This window comes from Labeo rohita, chromosome 19 (genome assembly GCF_022985175.1).
Source record: "Labeo rohita strain BAU-BD-2019 chromosome 19, IGBB_LRoh.1.0, whole genome shotgun sequence".
Taxonomy (NCBI): Eukaryota; Metazoa; Chordata; class Actinopteri; order Cypriniformes; family Cyprinidae; genus Labeo; species Labeo rohita.
This window is the reverse complement of record NC_066887.1, coordinates 598,566-617,773: the sequence shown is the minus strand read 5'-3', so window position 1 is coordinate 617,773 and position 19,208 is coordinate 598,566. Positions and strand designations below refer to the sequence as shown.

At 36.7% G+C, this 19,208-nt stretch overlaps 1 protein-coding gene across 1 annotated transcript in view; it reads right to left on the bottom strand.

The window, feature by feature from the left end:
• LOC127182184 (retinoic acid receptor beta) overlaps positions 1-19,208 on the bottom strand; it is a 239,412-nt gene that overhangs the window by 101,299 nt on the left and 118,905 nt on the right. The gene's annotated exons all lie outside the window — the stretch shown is intronic.

The window sequence follows — 19,208 nt, the reverse complement described above, 5'->3', positions numbered from 1 at the left end:
ACACACACACACACACACACACACACACACACCAGCAGCTCCGCAACGTAGGAGAGGCTGAGAACAGAAACATAGCTCAACACAGCTTTTCCCTCGAAAGAATATTCCCTACACATTAATATTTTCCTGAGTTACAACTTCACTGCAGTTGAGCAAAGGAGCAGTACATAAAATGAGTTTAAAAAGTAGTAGTCTAGCAGTTACATGAAATTTTATTACAGTTTAAATTCACATTATTATATATTTATATTATTGCATTTTGGGGACTGTAACTCATAATTACTGCTTTTGTGTTCAAAAGATATATAAAGTGTAGTGCCCAATGTAAGTAAACGTAATTAAACTAAGTATAAAATATGTTAATCATTTCTGTTGAAACTTGTATGTCATGTATTTAAATATGTTTGTAATTACATATTGGTAAGTTGCAGTTTAGTAAATATTATTGCAAAATATACTAACTTTAAATATCAAATAAAGCAACAGTTATGAAGTACATTACATGTATGTTAGTGCATCAGAATAGGTGTAGTTTAGCATGACAAAAGATTATATCATTTTTTAAATCGAACATAGATATGAAAGTGCACTTGAAAACGTTTTAAGAAGCAGTCATGAAAGTGTATATTAAATTACAATATTAAATAGTTGTAATTACATTACAACTAAGCACACCATTTTCCGTAGAGTAGAGAACAGTAGAGCTAAAAAGAACTGAATAGACTAATAGAAAGAGAAAGATGAAAGAGCAAAGAAAAGAGAAAGATGAAATTTAAATGAAGAGCAGAGTATAGCAAAGAGTACAACAGAACAAATTTAGTCAGGTATACAGTCGAGTAAAACAGAGAAAGACAGCAGAAGAGTAGAACAGATGTAAAGGAGGGTAGAAAAGAGTATAAAAATTAAACTACAGTAGCCCAGAAAAGCAAACTGCAGTAAACATTGCGGCAACATCAGTAAAGAAGAGTACAGAACAGTGTAAAGACCCATATACAGTAAATAAGAGAATCACAGTAATGAAGAGTAGAGCAGCAAATAGAGCAGAAGAGAATAGAGTGCAGTACAGTCAGTCAGGCTTTTACACTATGAAAGAACAGGAGAGCAAGGAAGAATAGAACAGAATAGAGCAGATCTCTATAGTATCAATTTTGAGTAACAAAACAACAACAGAATAGTATAGTACAACAGAACAGAAGAGTAATGTATAGAGTATAGCACTAGAATTAAATAGAGCACAGTAACGTGCAAGTTTAATAGAGGACATGAGAGCATATTATAATGGAGCAGAGCAAAGTAAAATATATTATATATATATATATATATATATATATATACTGTATATGCTTAACAATTTCATTTATTCTAAGAGTGGGGATTTGCTACATATTTCTGCAAAATGATATTAAAAAGTATTAACATAAAGTGAATTGTCCAGTGAGTAAAAAGTAAATAAATAAAATAAAATAAAATAAAATTGTGCCGTTGTTACCCAGTTTCTAATTGCTCTGATATTTAAAAATAACTGTTGTTGGTCCAAAAACATTTATTCAGGCTGATTCAGTCAACTGGAACATTATAACCAGTTCATTTATTGTTTGTTTGCAGCTTGGTTCTCTTGCTTCTTTTGATCGGGACCAAAAAAAGAAAATAATTATTTTATAAGTACTTTAATTTACTTTGTGTCCACACTGCATTTTTAACACTGAAACTAAATATACAAAACAAAAGGCAAAAGGATAATGTCACAACCTGATTGGACAGCTTATTGAACATACAAAACAATGCAGTGTGCTGGGCTAAATGTTCTTGTTGTGGATGTGTGTGTATGTATGGTGCTATTTTTACCGACTGAGAACTCACAAAGAGCTTATAAGCTGTAATGTGCAACATACTGTAGCTCATGGCATGTAGAACCAGGTATGCTTAATCATTACATCCTGTTTTTTGTTTTGTTTAGATGTCTTTGGTCTATGTTGTGTTTAGGGGTGTGCGTTAGGGCTGTGCAAATAATCGGATGCAATTATCATACGCATTTCGTCAGCAATGCCAGTTCTGTGATTAGTCGTAAATCTCCATCACCTGCTGTCAGATGGAACTGCATATACTACAAAGAGCCGTAGTTCACCGACTTATTCGCAATCACAAAAGTACCTTATTTGCTTTAAAGCCTTGCCGGTTAAACATTTCATACGCATGCTGTTCCAGTCCGCGTACACCTGAAGGGCGTGCACACTACCCTGATAGCACATGTACATCTCAGCTTTAAAGTGTACTATTTGACGTCTGCATTTACATCTGCAAAACATCAGCAAGACGTAGTACAATACGTCTATTGGATGTTTCCTGTCAGATGTCAAATAGATGTCTTTAAGATGTTTATGATTTAGAATGTATGTAAAACTGACATCTTACAGATGTCTGCCAGACAGTGGATGCTTTCCAGATCAAGAGATCTTTAACAGACATCTTGCAGACGTACGTATGCTATCTGGGTAAAACCCTGTCAAATAGCACCTAATTACTGATCCAAGTTATGTGTCGCGTCTAATTGCGCTTACACTGCCAAAACACATAAGGTTTACATATAAAAACAGTTGCTCATGTCTAAAGTGAAAGTAAACAAAAAACGGATGTGCCTGTATATTAGATGCTTGCAGCTCTTAAAGGGACAGCAGACTAATTGTTCTAAACATGGTGCCGCTTGTCATTAAAGGAATAGTTCACCCAAAAATTATAATGCTGTCATTATTTACTCACTTATATGTTGTCCCAAATCTGTATTAATTTATTCCTTGTGCTAAATGCAAAATAAGATATTTTGAAGAATGTGGGTAACCAAACAGTAGCTGGTCCCCATTGAATTCAACAATATAAATTATCAAATAATGTACATAACGTTCAACAGAAAAAAGAAACTCATTCAGGTTTAAAACAACCTGAGAGTAAGTAAATGATGGTATAAAAGTCAAACACTATGACAGAATTGACAGACAGATGAAAGAATTTTCATTTTTGGGTGAACTATTCTTTAAATGTTAATAAAGCAACAAAACACAAAGAGAAAAATCACTCACTGCTCTTGAATGAAGAACTTTAATACAGTTGCTTTAATAAGAATCAATGTACAATAGATGCATATAGTGTATAAAGTGTTTCACTTTTTATATTAGTTAACCCAACTACTGCTGAATGCTACTGCTAAATACACCTACTGTACCTGGAAAATAAAGCCCTGTTTGTTTTATTTGTATTATGTTTTTGTAATGTGTATCTTTGTTCTTTTGTTTTTTAATAATAAAGATAAAATAATGACCAAGATTTTTATCTTCACTCAGTTTGACCTAAATATCTACCATTCTTTTTTGTTACCTTGAAAGCTTTTCTGTTTTTGTTTATGTTTTGTTTTGTGTTTTAAAAAAAGGTAAATTAGTTAGGCTGTACTGCTCAGTCAACTTCCAAAACAGTAAAACCAACATGACAAAGAATTGTGATAAAATCGTGAATTGTGATATTTCTGAGAAATGATCGCCCACTCCTAGTTGTGTTTATATTTCAGTTGAAATCCACCAGAGTTTGTCTGGGAGCAGGCTGAGATTCTCTGGAAAAGGTGAGTCTTGATCTGCTTGTTTGGTGCACACAACACTCTTTTTCAAATGCTCCGCACTAACAGTGCAAACAAGTTCATTTTAATTGCGTGTCATTTTTCAGCCATCTCTGCATGTTTGTGTTTGAGAGGTGAGGAGCGCAGAATGAGTTACACAGCCTTCACGACTATCCAAACATTGCATTAGCATCATGGTCCATCCTGTTCTGAGCTCCTCCATCAAACATAATTATATGTTCAGTCCTACATAAGCCCTTGCAGAAAAATCTCTGACTGTAGCTGCTTTAGAAAACAGCCAAACATGGTAGAGCAGTGGTTAAGACATAAAGAGCATGTTGACATGCAGGGAAAAAATAGCATGGGCAGACCACAAAAAAACTTTTGGATACGAACGACTGCTTTTTTATGCAACACAGGCTTATTTGATGTTACCCCTCTAATACCCATATGGAAAAGAAATATATGACATGTATTGCCTATAGTAGGCCTATATCACTACTGATATTGCCATATATGTTACCTAAGGCAAGGTTTATGTTAGCTAATGTAAAAACATGTAAAACCTTTTTCTGTGCCTCTATGGCCCTCAATTAGTTTGTGCTGCATTTCCTCAGATTTACATTAGATAAACGTGGGGCACTGTTGAGCTCAGCAGAGCAGAGGCACCCGCTGATCCTCGATTATTAGTCTACTTGCTTGCTAAAGCCATACGCTAAAGGTTAATATATCCAACTGCTGAACACATTTATGAGTAAGAGTACTAAGTTTTTTAAAGTGTATATTATGATGAAGCACTATCCCAAGTGTCCCTACAGATGAGCCGTGGCTACCATCACTACCTCTAAGCAGGCTCATTATGGACTTGTTAAGTGGTGACGTAATGCGTCCAACGAACGCTCCAATGAATATTGTTTTTGGGTCCAAGCCCCAACTCATTTCACTTGAGAATACTATCTCAGCAACCGCTTATGAGCACTGTTAACATATTACATATTAAACTTTTAAGCTAAACGTTTTTAAATTTACAGTGTACACTACAGTCTCTGTGCTCACAGCACAAATAAACACAAATAACCGTTATTTATTTATTTATATTTAGATTTATATTTTCATTGTCTGGCCATCTGGGATTTTGGTATGAAGTTAAAGGGTAGGATTATAATTTGTTTGGTAGTATAATATCAAATTGTGAGTGTATAATTAGCACCGTCTGTTGTTTTCTCGTGTCATCTGATAGAAGGTTTGGACCCAGAAGTCACGGAAGAGGTGATGCGTGACGTCAGACTTAAAGGAGAAGTCCACTTCCAGAACAAAAATTTACAGATAATTTACTCACCCCCTTGTCACCCAAGATGTTTGTGTTTTTCTTTATTCAGTTGATAAGAAATTATGTTTCTTGAGGAAAAAAATGTAGGAATTATCTCCATATAACCGACTTCAATAGTGCACCCAAGTTAGCACTTCCAAAATGCAGTTTAAATGCAGCTTCATAAGGCTCTAAACGATCCCAGCTGAGGAAGAAGGGTCTTATCTAGCAAAATGACCGGTCATTTTCTAAACAAATTGACAATTTATATACTTTTTAACCTCAAACGCTCATCTTGTCTAAGTCTATGTGAACTCTGTTTTTTTTTTCGGTTCGATACGGTTAAGACAGTCGACCATGTAAATTCGAGACATGTCGAAAAACTCCCATCTAGTTTTCTTCCCCAACTTCAAAATCATCCTACATCGCTGCAGAAGTACTGACCCAGTGTTAGCAAAGTGAACATACAAAGAAGATCAAACGCCCTTTACAAAAAAATGGTAAAATAGCGATGTAGGACGATTTTGACGCTGAAGAATAAAACGACATACTCTAACTGTATTGACCTGGGATTATACAGACTGCGCATCGCAGAGACGAGACAAGACAGGCATTTAAGGTTAAAAAGAATATAAATTGTCAAATTGTTATGAAAATGGCTGATCATTTCACTAGATAAGACCATTCTTCCTCGGCTGGGATCATTTACAACCACATTTGGGATCATTTGAAGACGCATTTAAACTGCCTTTTGGACGTTCAAACTTGGGGGCACCATAGAAGTCCACTATATGGAGATAATTTGTGAAATGTTTTCCTCAAGAAACATAATTTCTTATGGACTGAAGAAAGAAAGACACGAACATGAATCTTTGTTTTGGAAGTGGACTTCTCCTTTAACAAGCTAATATATATATATATACATATATATGTATATTAGGGGTATAACGATACACAGATGTCAAGGTTCGGTACGTACCTCTGTTCGAGGGTCACGGTTCGATACGATTTCAGTACAACAGAAAAAAAACAAACAAATCTACTATGCTAGGTTTCTTTTCATTTATTTTAAACAGACAGTAATACAAATTACAATTTTTTCCACCTAGAAGTGAAAATACTAAATATTAGTATAGGCTATAAAATCTGCAGTACATATATACATAAAAATAAATACTTTAAATATATTTAATTTAGTTAACTGATAGACAAGGGGAAAAAACTGTGCAACACGTAATGTAGCCTATATTTGCTGAATTTTAGTTCAGTTTTGTGACAGAAGGGAAACTCAAATGGCAGAAAGCGACATTCTATTTGTTTTTTTGTTTAAGTTGATTTTGCTGTTATGAGCAAAGTTGAACACAAAACACAAACACAAAATATAGCTGCAAGCAGCGATGACGGGCCCTCACCGCCAGCGCAATCGCCATGCCGGTAGCATCAGGAAAATGGTGCCCAGCGGGCACATGCATTGACAGTAATCCTGTGGCAGTTTGGATTGAAGGGTTACAGCAATGAAGGGGTTAAAAGCAAACTGCAGCAACAATTTCGATGAAGCCCGCATTTATAATACTCTAAGGAGTGTTAGTTCACATGTAGTTGTACAATTGCTTATTGTCAATAAACTAGGGGGACCATCAACATAATACATAATATATAATGTAAAAAATAAATGTAATATGATATAGTCCGTTATAAATTAAGTAGATTTGATATGTTGTCCATTGTGTGTTATAAAAAATCATAATCTTAAAAGTTATAATCTCAAATACTCAAGTATTTTAATGTATTATAATTGTTGTTATGATTATTCATGAGCTGATATAACATATTATAAGGTTTTTATAATGCATTATGCATTCATTATAATCCCTTATAAATACCATTTTAATGTATTATAAATAGGGGCTTCATAGAAAGTTTTACCCAAAATGCTTTTACATCATTCTGATAGACTGAGAATGAGCTGAAAAAGATTCCTTATCCTATGAGGTCATCTTGTGTTCATCCTTGGTATTATAGTCTTCATGTGCTAGTTTACATGTATGATATTTGAAATGTTTTTGCGGTCTCTGAAAATATGATAAACATATTTCCTAAGAATGACTTGTTTTTCATATGTAAAAAGTTGTGAAGAGTTAGGATAATGCACTTTAAATACACTCTGTCTCTGACAGCCACCCTCCCCCACTGTCAACACTCACACTTACGCACACACTTAACGCACACACACAGAGTTAGAGTGAGAGAGTTAGAGTGAGAGCAGATGTTTAATAGTTTTTTAATTTTCTATTTTTTGTTGATTATTTTATATCGCTGGAACTAAGCATTTATTTCTCAGAATGACTAGTTCTATGTATGACATTTTTGTTAAAGTGTTTGGATGCTGCATTTTAATATTACGGTTATGTTTTTTCTGCTAATTTCAAAAATCACTATAAATCAACCATTCAAGATATCCCAAATTCGCTCGCAATTTAACATCTTCAGTATGTTGGCATCATGTTTACAAAGTTTGGTGTGAACTACTTATTCCTGCTTGGAGGAGTATGAATTTGTTTATAGCCTGATTTTTCCAAAAATCCACATTCAAATCGAAATAGCAGACTTCCGTTGGTCGCAGCTAATGGGTGTAAATTAGAAAGTTGTCCGGCTTGATGAGAACAATACACATACCAAATTTGGTGTCTGTAGCTAAAACTAACCCCCAACTTTTGACAAAAGGTGGCGCTATAGAGCGCCTCCTCCACGCCCATTTATGAGCCTTTGCCAGTGTCTAACTGTTATTAATACTGATGTGTGTGTTGAGTTTCATGAAAATCTAAGCTTATTAAGTGCCCCAAAAACACAGGAAACAAATGTTAAAGTTTGACACATTGCCATGGCAACAGAATTTAATATATCAACGACCCCTTTACAGATTCTCATCGGCCGTGTTTTGACATTATTATGATGAAGTTTGAAGCAAATCGGGTAAACATAACCATGTGATATCAAAGCACTTTTAAAAGAGACACACTTCCTGTTGCCAGTTGGTGGCGCTATAACTTTGACTCCTAATAGTCACATCTATCTGATCGGCATCATACAACAAACAAACCGCTGAAGTTTCATCAGAATCAGACAATGTGTGCAACAGTTATTAGCCATTTCCTGTTTCTCATTTCTCACCATAATTTTAACACCTCGCCACGGCCAAACCGTTCGAGATATCAAAAATCCCCTCACAATTTGTCATCCCCAATGTCTGAACGAAACATCAGCGCGCCCACCTCACTGTGTCACTGTTAGAACCCTAAGTACAAAGTCTATAATTTACATAATAAATACTAGTTTAGCATTTGGACACATCACAAATATGGAAATATTATGGAATATTTGGAGTTGTGCCGAATGGTAGGGTAGGATACATGAGCACAAAGCTCAATTTCGCAAACAGTTCAATATGCAAGCCTTTAAAGTAACATTATACTCCTTTGTCAGTGTGAGACGCGTTCAGAATCAGCACATGGTCACTGTCTAGTGGGCTTTGTTTTCAAGTGCGCAACTCCTGGCAATCACTGTTCTTCTGCTGGTACTTATAAAATAGAGTTGCATTACTGCGGGCGCCCCCTTCTGGATTGAGGGTGAATTGCCTGGATTCATTGTAAGGCCTCATCCACCGAACCGAGATGTCCGTACCGTGACGGTTCAGTACGACTACATGTATCGTTACACCCCTAATATATATATATATATATATATATGTATACATAATAAAAAACTAAAATACTACTAAAAACCTAAAATACTTGATAAACACACACCTGTGACCTTCATACATCAGTGCATTTTACTGCATCACTGTCACAAATTGTGCCGGTCACTGTGTTGTTTGCTTCTAACCGTTATTAAGAACATAATAACTTGGCAGAAGCATTAATATTACTCTTTGTTTATTTTCTGATTTTATTAAAGCTTAACCATTTTGAAACAGTCCCAAGTGGATATCTGAAAGTGGATATGTCCACTTTGAATTTGTATGAGCTTATTGCTTTACTCGATTCACATTTGCTTTTATGGTACTAAAATTTTACAAATCAACTAAATTAATTAAAATATAAATTCACTTTGGATAAAAGCATTTGCTAAATGAATAAAAGTAAATACTATATTAATATAAAATACATTTTCGGCGGGAAAATATGGATGCCCTGATCTGTGCAAATCCACTGTCATGATGCTAGGATGTTGTGAAGTGTGGCAGAAAGTTGCTTTGCAATGTGCAGTGTGTGTTCTGAGCCTTTTAGTGCATTGCTTGGTGGATGCTAGGATGTTGTAAGGGGTTGCTTATTTAGGTTGCTCACTGACCCAACCCTATCAGATCTCTAGATAAGTATTAGTACACCTCTCCTGCATGATTTAGTACATTATCATTCATGCTAAGCTACTGATTGAAGTACCATCATGTTGCCACATGTAGTACACTTGTACCATAAGGAGCTGTTTCTATCTATTCTGACCCATATACACTCTTGAAGGTTCTAGAAGGCTGTTTTTGCAGTGATGCCATAGAACAACCATTTTTGGTACCCCAAAGAACCTTTCAGAGAACGGTTCTTAAAATAACCAAAAATCTAAAGAAACTTTTTTGACTAGAAAGAACCTATAAAGAACCTTTTCATGGCTCTTCATGGAACCATTGATCCCAATAAAGAACCTTTATGTTTAAGAGTGTACTTTAGCTGGTGTAACATTTTGTATTTACATTCTATCATGAAATAAATTTTTCATTTGACTTAAAACAATTTAATCTCGATTTCTGGAGTACCTGTACTAATTTAGGTTTCTGTATAGTTGGAATTCACATATTAAATGGGTTTGTGCTCTTATGCACCTGAGACTGTATTTTAAGTAGAATGTTTGGATGGTGTTGACAAGAAACTCACAGTATGAATTGCTTCTTTCTGGTAAAAGCTACAGAGTTCCACATTGTAAATTATAAAGATATAAGAAATTATTTGTGCCTGTATAAGCACAAATTTTAGTGGCAATTTAAACTGATTTTTCGGTTGTTGTTGTTTTTATTGATTGATTAATTGATTGACTGATGTTGTGTACCTTTTATTATTCATGTGAAATTTCTCCTTTAGGGGACAATAATATATACTTTGACTTTAAATAGTAAATACTGTGTCCATGCAGTGATGTATCACATGCCAATACCACAGTAGTTTCATATGGTTTCATATATAGTACCATGGCACTAAATTTCAAATTACTAACCCAGATACAGTAAGACTCAAATAACTTCCAATAATATAATGGCTCTACCATGTTACATGTGAAAAAAGCCAAAGTATTACTATGGTATTGTTTCTGTTAGTGTGGTTGGTAGTTTCTGAAGGTGTGTTGGTAGTCATAATTTCTTGAGAAAGATCCTCTTGAGCTTGATGAATAATAGAGTGAGTCAGTACACTGCCCACAAACCAATACCCCCACCCACACCTGTCCGCGGGTCCCCGACCCCCTGCATCCTGCTTGCCGTAACACTAACCCTCCGCATCTCCCGCCTGCACAGGTAATCAATCCGCCTGGACATGCACCTGTAATTAGAAGGTGATAATGAATGTGTCCATCAAGATAAGGCATTTTTTGGCATTGTTGCCCAGCACCAGCGTATTTGCTCTGCCAAGAGTTTCTGGAGTGGAACAGATATGTTGCTAGATCTGTTTCATTGTGTTGCTACAGTATATTCTACAGCCTGTTTGAACAGTTGGAATTATTTGGAATTTGCATAAACTCAAAAGAGATCAGAGAGTGGAAGGGAAGATTTTAGATTTCCATTTTGAGTATCAATTTAAATTTCATGTGTTTCGTGCACAAAGCTATCATATGGTTTCAGAACACTTTAAATATGGCACAAAAATCATCAGGAGTACTTTAATGAGTATTTTATTAGACTCTTTTGGAGTTGGTCAGCTTCTGGAACTATATGCATTCATTGTACAACAGCATGAAGATTCCTTAAAATACCTAATAAATAAAAAACTATCATGCTTTAGTAATAACTTGCTTAATAATGTTTTTTCTTTGTCTAATTTCAAATTAATACTTTTGAGGAATATGTCATTTCTGCACCATTAAAGAGCAAAAACACAGTCGTACTGTTTTCTTCCTACGTCTTCCTCATTAGATAACAATGTATGAACGTTATTTACATTTGTCCCTGCATTTTAAGCTACAAAATATTCTTAAGCCCTGTTGTCCAAACCTGTTTCTTGAGGGCCACAGTTGTGCAGAGTTAGCTCTAACCCTAATTAAACATATGTGAAGGAGCAGGAGTATGACCTCTTTAATAGGATCCCTGTAAAGTTTTAAGATGGGGTGTCCAATCGTACAGCAAATTTAGTCTATATACATTTTCCTTTAAATTGTGTACTGTGATCCTACAGGGGTCTTCTTGTGTCTGTAAATAGACTTTGATGGTAATTGAACTGATAATGTGTGACCGCAGCTGGTGTGATTTCTCTCATCAGAGAGGTGTGCTCTTGTGGCTTTATTGAGATTGCAATCTCCTCTACAGAAACACAAGCATAAAATATGTTTTGTCTCACATTCATTCTGTGAAAAGAGTTCAGCCTTAGCTTCGGTTATAGCTGTATTGGAAGGGAAGGTATATACAATTCTTACAAAGATCATAATATAATGTACTATAATAGTTGGAGTTTACTGCATTCACTGTGGCGGAACACTGGGTTGCATTTCAAATTAGGTATATATAAGTTAATTCTTGTCTATATTTTTGTTGTTTGTTGTTCATTCATAACCACACTTTTCCAATGGGTGATGAATACACGTTCCTTCAGATGCATCACTCACGTTTTTAATAATGCGGGCTCTGTGTGTTTAGAGATGACTTGTGATGTTTGCTGCAGCAGCACATACATACAAAAAAACAAAAATGAAGTCCACTGTGGTCTGATATGACAAAGCGATGTTAGCATTTTGACCCTGTTTACACTCCATTTTCCTTTACCTGTCTAACTCAGCAGAAGCTTTTCTGTCACCACACATTCACCCAAAATGTAGAACATAATGCAGTTGGTTTGAGTTTATCAAATGGGCTGCATTAGAATTTCTTCACAAGTCACAAAAGAATGTCAACTAGGCCAGATGCAACAACCTACACACAACTTTCTCTTTCTTTCTTTCTTTCTGTAAAATGACTGTAAAACTCCCTAAACAATGCAGCATTCTCTAGAAACGTAACATTTAAATATTTAATCCATTACACTGTTATAACAGCAAAATTTAACCAAATAATTTAATAATAGAAAATAAACCAGTTGGTTCACTTTTTTTAAATTAGACTTCCTAACTATACTAAGAACGGTCATGTTCACAACATCATGAAATCAGCTGAGCAGGTGTTCAGTAGGAGCCCAATTACAAACTAGCAGGCAGTAAACGGTACTCATTTACTGCAAGAAGCTTTAAGTACCTTGTATGATGGCTCCCACGCGAGATGTAGATGCTGTAATTACACGTCAGTATAAGTGTCTTAATAAGACGTCTGTGTTTGTGTACACTCAGCGGCCATACACAGACAGCCAAACACAGAGGTAGGTACAATTTATCCTTGCTATGTACAGACTTGATGGTCTATAGTAAATGTATTCACCTATATGACAATGTAATCTGTGGCATATACTGAGAACAATATTCAGCACCTTCAGAAATATATAAAGGCTTGCTGCTCTGACCCTAAAAGCCAAATCTTATAAACCCCAACATTTTAAACAGTAATCAGTATAAACATTGATTCAACCAGTTTAAATAGCAAACAAATAATAATTCTCCTGTTTTGTGTCAAGGTGTGTAATGCACTGAACATGGATGGAAAAAAAGAAAAAAAAAAAAACTTACAGCAGGACACTGAGCCTAAACACACTTCAAAAAGTTCTAGAGTGGTCAGCAATGAGTTCAGACTAATTCCCATTGAAAAGTTTTGGAGAGTTCTGAAAACAGCAGCACCCTTAGAACATGGATGCCATTTCTATTTTTTTACTCATTTGCATATTTTATGACATAAGCGTTGAAGAAGCTACTTTAAACAATAAAATTCCCATGAAAATATTACTAAATTGTAAATATTTTTACTTAAGTGGAAAAAATTTAAATATAGTAACTACAATGGACTACAATGTCAACAAATGTCCTTAACACATATTCCTTTAAAGGGGTGCTTATGCTTTTTCACTTTAAATAAAAGGAGGATATTTTGTTTTTAAAAAATTAATTTTCAAGAACTACAACGAACGGCTTCTTTGGACTACAGCGTTTGTTTTCCGCATGCAATGATGTCACAACACGGTCCATTAGAATATCATTAAATTACATCGCGCCAATGGAAATTCGAATTGTTGGAGGGTGGGTATAGGGACAAGCTGGGGGATTAGCCTAACTTTAGTGATGCAGCGCGGAGAACCGCTTCAACGAGCTGCAGCGTGGCGGGTATAAACACAAGCATTGACTAGAGTGGCCGCTTTAGAGCTGTAACTCGCCGCAGACATGTACAATACAGGGGGGTTGAAACACATCGATCTACTGTGGTTGCCGCGTCAAAACTAAATATGTACGTAATTAAATACATTAGCAGGATAATATCATGTATTGCCGATCTCGCAGGCTGATGATAGGACCCAACACTACTATAGCATATTATTTACTCGCCATCCATGCATCCTAGGTGTATATGACTTCCTTCTTTCTGACGAATGCAACTGGAGTTATATTCAAATTTATCCTGCCACTCCCAAGCTTTAGAACGGCATAGACGAGTGTTTCTCCTCATCAGTCCAAAACAAGTCCAATAATCCATACATAATAAAAAGTGCCTCACACGGCTCCGGTGAGTTAATAAAGGCCTCCTGTAGCGAATAGATGTGTTTTTGTAAGAAAAATATCAATATTTAAAAAGTAAGAATCACTTTAATCTATCTTGCACTAACAGTTGTACACAGAACTTGCTTCTTTGACAAGGGGCATAGCAGTACTGAAATACCGTCCAAGCTGTTCACCAATCGCAACGCAGTGGGACAGATAACCAATCACAACACATTTCGTTTTTCAGAAGGCGGACCTTCATTAAACCCAGAACTAATCGAGCCTTATATGCCAGGCTGGGAGAAATGTATTGTAATAATGTAAATTATGTTAAAAATAATGCGTTTTTCGAACCACCAAGCATGAGAGCATGTTCTATTACACCCCCAAAACAAAATCAAGACTTTGTAAAAGAGCATAATAGGACCCCCTTAACAGTGTATTCTAAGAGAGAGTAAACAATGAACATAGTTTATTCTCGTATCATAAAGATAATTTCATAACATAACTACTGTAGGAACTGTCTATCTTTTGAGTGCTCATAATTAGTTCATTAATGCTAACTCTACATTCTCTCTTTTTTAAAAAGAGCTCATAAGGAGAGTACGTTCTCTCTCTGTCTCTCTCTAATGGACAAACGTAGCCGTCTAATTCAATCAGCCGCCCACAGGCAGTCAGTGCTGGATAACTACATCAGCGTTAAGGATCTTGATTTTATCAGAATTATAGAAAATGACAAGTGAACTTAACATGAACCAGAGAGTCCGGGTGAAATCCCAGTATTGGCATTTCTTAATCTACCCGGGTTGGTACAGGAAAATCAATAGTTTTCTGCACCAGCTCGCACTCCATCACTGCTGCTGTTCCCTCTCGCGCTGCCCATCTCTCCAATCCTAGAATGAAAGAGATGATGCTAAAATATAAACCCAAAATGAAAAGATGGCTAGAAAAATGACTTAATGAAAAGAAATTAAGACACATGTTAATTCTGCAGTTCGTGAAGACAACACAACATGTGTGCAAACCTTTTCTTTAATTATAACCTCTTTGCATATAATTTCTTTAATTCTCTTTCATGCTTGATTTTCTCTCTTTTTCTTTTTATTGTTCCCCTTCTCTCTCCCCTCACTTCCTTAAATGTTCAGTGAATCTGCCTATTTAATATTTTCATCTGTCTCAAAATTTTCTTTCTTTCATTTTTCGAAGGCACCCCATCAGAGCTTCATATCACCTCAGAATGTCTCTCTTTCTCTCTCCCAACCCCCACAATTCTTTTATCCTCCCCCATCCTCCATCAGCAGTGCTTTTGTTTCTTACCTCGCAAACTATAAACAAAGAAATATTCACTCACTCAAAACAACACAAACACTCAAGCACTGTAAAACATCAGCACAGATAAGTGCAGTGCAGCAAATCTGTTGTTATGTTGCTTAGACTGGTACAGGCCAGACCTGTGACCGACAGCACAAGTGTGTGTGTGTGAGATGCCCAAAGCTCAGTATGGGTTGATGATATTATCTGATGACAGGAGATTATCTATAACATGTAAGTTAATGTTCAGAATCTGACAGACACAGCAGAGGCGCCCTTCACTGGAAACATTGTCATTTGTGTATTTCAAATTAAATTTAATTTGTAAATTGCTTTTATTAAGAGCACAGCCACTATGAAGTCCCACAGCGGAACCCAATGGAGGGAGGAGCCAGGGTGAAGCCAGGAGCCTGCCCATCTAAGGTGGAGCCAGGACTGAGGCAGAGTTGGTGACACAGGTGGAAACAGGGCCTCGGCAGTCCGGGGTGGAGTCGGTAAGAGTCAGGACTAAGGAGCAGTCAGAATGAAGGAGGAGCCCAGCGGAGCTAGAAGGATGGAGGGAAGAAGCATAGCCCAAGGCCCAGAATACCATGGTGGAGGAAGGGTGACGACTGACCAAAGTGGAGCCAGAGGGATGAAGGAGTCTGACCCGGACCCAATGGTGCTGGGGGAGTGTGGAGCCAAAAGGAAGCTGAAGGGTCGGAGGCCCGAGGTGGAGCTTGGGGATCAAGACCCCAGGATAGAGCTAGAGACCTGGAAGCCCAAGGTGGATCTGAATAATTGGGCAAAACCATTAAAGGAGGAGCTGATGGGCTAAAGGGAGTCTGCAGAGGTGGAGGGAGTGGGAGGTTGGGTGAGAATAATAGAGACAAAGGAGACATAGGGCTGGACAGAGCCAGTATAGACACGGGTAGAAACAGTCCATTTCTTCTGTTCCTTAGCCCAGGTAAGATGCCTCTGACGTTGTCTGTGGTTCAGGAGTGGCTTAACAAGAGGGATACGACAACTGTAGCCAAATTCCTTGACACGTCTTTGTGTGGTGGCTCTTGATGTCTTAACCCCAGCCTCAGTCCATTCCTTGTGAAGTTCACCCAAATTCTTGAATCGATTTTGCTTGACAAGCCTCTCAAGGCTGCAGTTCTCTCGGTTGGTTGTGCATCTTTTTCTTCCACACTTTTTCCTTCCACTCAACTTTCTGTTAACATGCTTGGATACAGCACTCTGTGAACAGCCAGCTTCTTTGGCAATGAATGTTTGTGGCTTACCCTCCTTGTGAAGGGTGTTGATGACTGTCAGATCAGCAGTCTTCCCCATGATTGTGTAGCCTAGTGAACCAAACTGAAAGACCATTTTGAAGGCTCAGGAAACCTTTGCAGGTGTTTTGAGTTGATTAGCTGATTGCCATGTCACCATATTGTAATTTGTTGAGATAGTGAATTGGTGGGTTTTTGTTAAATGAGCCAAAATCATCACAATTAAAAGAACCAAAGACTTAAACTACTTAAGTCTGTGTGCACTGAATTTATTTAATACACGAGTTTCACAATTTGAGTTGAATTACAGAAATAAATGAACTTTTCCACGACATTCTAATATTATTGAGATGCACCTATATATATACATTTCGGTCAAAAAAGAGATAATGATACTGATTGAATGAGTGAATGCTCCTGACACATAGTATACGTCTATCAAATACTTTTACTTCACACTTGCTAAATTTCAGCCTCAATCAGAAGTAATTAATCTTAAAGAAATACGTCAGATGGATTTAGAGGGTTTTGCATCTAAACTCTTCATATACATATATATATATATATATAGATAGATAGATATAGATATAGATATAGATATATAGATATACATGTATGTATATATATACACAGTAGTCAACATTTGAAGTGGCTCAAAAAAGTTCATCAAAGTTGACCTAAGACAAGAACAGGTATTGAGGACAACTTTGATGAAAAGTTTTGATCCACTTCAAATGTTGACTACTGTATAGTTTTGGTGTTTGTTTGTGTCTTGTGTGTACGTGTTTTGCTTAAAATATTCCCCTTGACTTCAGCATACCTCTTTCTCATCGTCATCATTCACAGAGTTTCAAACTGTGTTCCTCTGAAACTTAGCCATTTATCAGTGAGTACAGGCCCTCATGTTACAGCAGCCCTCTAAATAGCATTAAGATGTTTTTGTGAGGAGCTTCACTTATCACCAACCTATTTTCCTTGCTGTCTTTTCAGAGACATACCAAATCCAGGAAAACAGACTTCAGAGACACTCTAACCAAATAAAAGCCTTTTATATTCCACAGAAACATGCACACAGCGTACAAGTGCCCTTAGAGAGATGCTTGCGTCAGCGTGGTAGAAATTAAATGCATTATGTTTTTCCCATATTCCGTCTGCCTTATCTGCTGTGCTGCATATATATATATATATATATATACATATATATTAAATAGCATTCATGGTCAAAAAGTTGAACCCACAATCAAAAAATGTTTCTCACATGTAAAATTAATCAACCTTGCAACATGCACACTTGCAAACAAGTACTTATGCACACAGTTAGCAAACCACTGTCAAACAATAAAGAATATTAAACAGGGTCTTGTGTGACATTCGCTGTTTTTGCGTCACTATGTTATTAGCTTGCCATTAAACTAGAAGAGCAGATGATGACTTTTTGCTGCCAGTTCTAGTAATAGCACAACAAATTATAAAAATGCATTGTGTATAAATAAATAAAATGTTGAATACAATGCTAGAATTAAAACATTTGTCTGTGTACATTACAACACTAAATAATAATGAGGCAGTTTACAGTAAGCATACAGTAAAAGTTAGATGGTAAAATGAGTATTTGTGGTTGACTACTTTGTAAACATAGATGGCTGTGTTAGAGCATTAGGTGTGCTCACTAAAACCAGGTCAGATTCATTATTGTCAGCTTGCTAAAATTTTTTACATACTTGCACTTGTAAGTCAGAACTAGAGCTGAAGATCTTTGCCCGAACCCGATGAAACCTGACGGGACCTGACGGGTTCGGTCGGGTTCGGTCGGGTTCGGGCTTAATTTATATCATTTTACACAGGCTCGGGCTTGTGCTTCGGCCTGCGCAGTAAATGAGCGGTCATGTGATGCGTTTCGATTAGTGCGAGAAAGATGCGAAAATTGATGCCGAGGAGGTGAAACGGAGGCTTGCCTCTGGTGATTACGTTTTGACAAAATTAGCCAGATCAGTACTATGCATCCCGGCCTGTCACAGTGAGCGCAGGACCGCGCTGAAACTACAGTGGATTCAATAATTTTCCTCCACAAAAATATGTAGCCTAATCTTGGTGAGTAAAGGTTTTTCAAATATAACTAAATATTAATTGAGTCTTAAATGCATAATGTAGGCAGAGTATATAGGCTAATGTTGGCATTACTCTCTTATTACATTTCAGATGCTATTCACCGTCACGTTGAGGCCGGATTGTGGAGAGAAGTGACGAAGCAAATCCCACGGAGCCTTTATCTTAATTTCGTTATTGCCAAATACCCATCTTAATTTAGAACTTATCTTAATTTAATTTGTTAAGAAAGAGTCATTTTTATTGACGTGTTGGCCTATTTATAGGCTAAGTGTATGCCTATTTAGAGTGCTAAGATATTACAATGTTACAGAGGACTTATTTTATTTCTTTGTTCCAACTTCTAAGTGGCCTATAGCCTACGTTAGTCATTAATAAATTGTTAAAACATGTATAAATGACTCATTCTTGACAAAAGGCAAAAGAGCTGTGTGCTTGCGCACATTTGAATAATGTCGGGCTGTAAACGGGTTCAGGCTTTTAAAAAGCTGCCAATCAAAATATACTTGTCGGGCTCGGGCGGAATTCTGTCGGGCTCGGGCCCTGTCGGGCCTAACTTTTAAGGCCCGATTACAGCTCTAGTCAGAACGTCTCAGTTACATATGTAACTCTCGTTCCCTGAAGGAGGGAACAGAGATGTTACGTCGACTGACATCATAGGGAGCCCCAATAACCTCTGAGCTTAAAAGAAAAGGCCAATGAGAACTAGTGAGTGGAATTTGCATGCCAAGTCACTTCCCCATACATACGGGTGTATGTA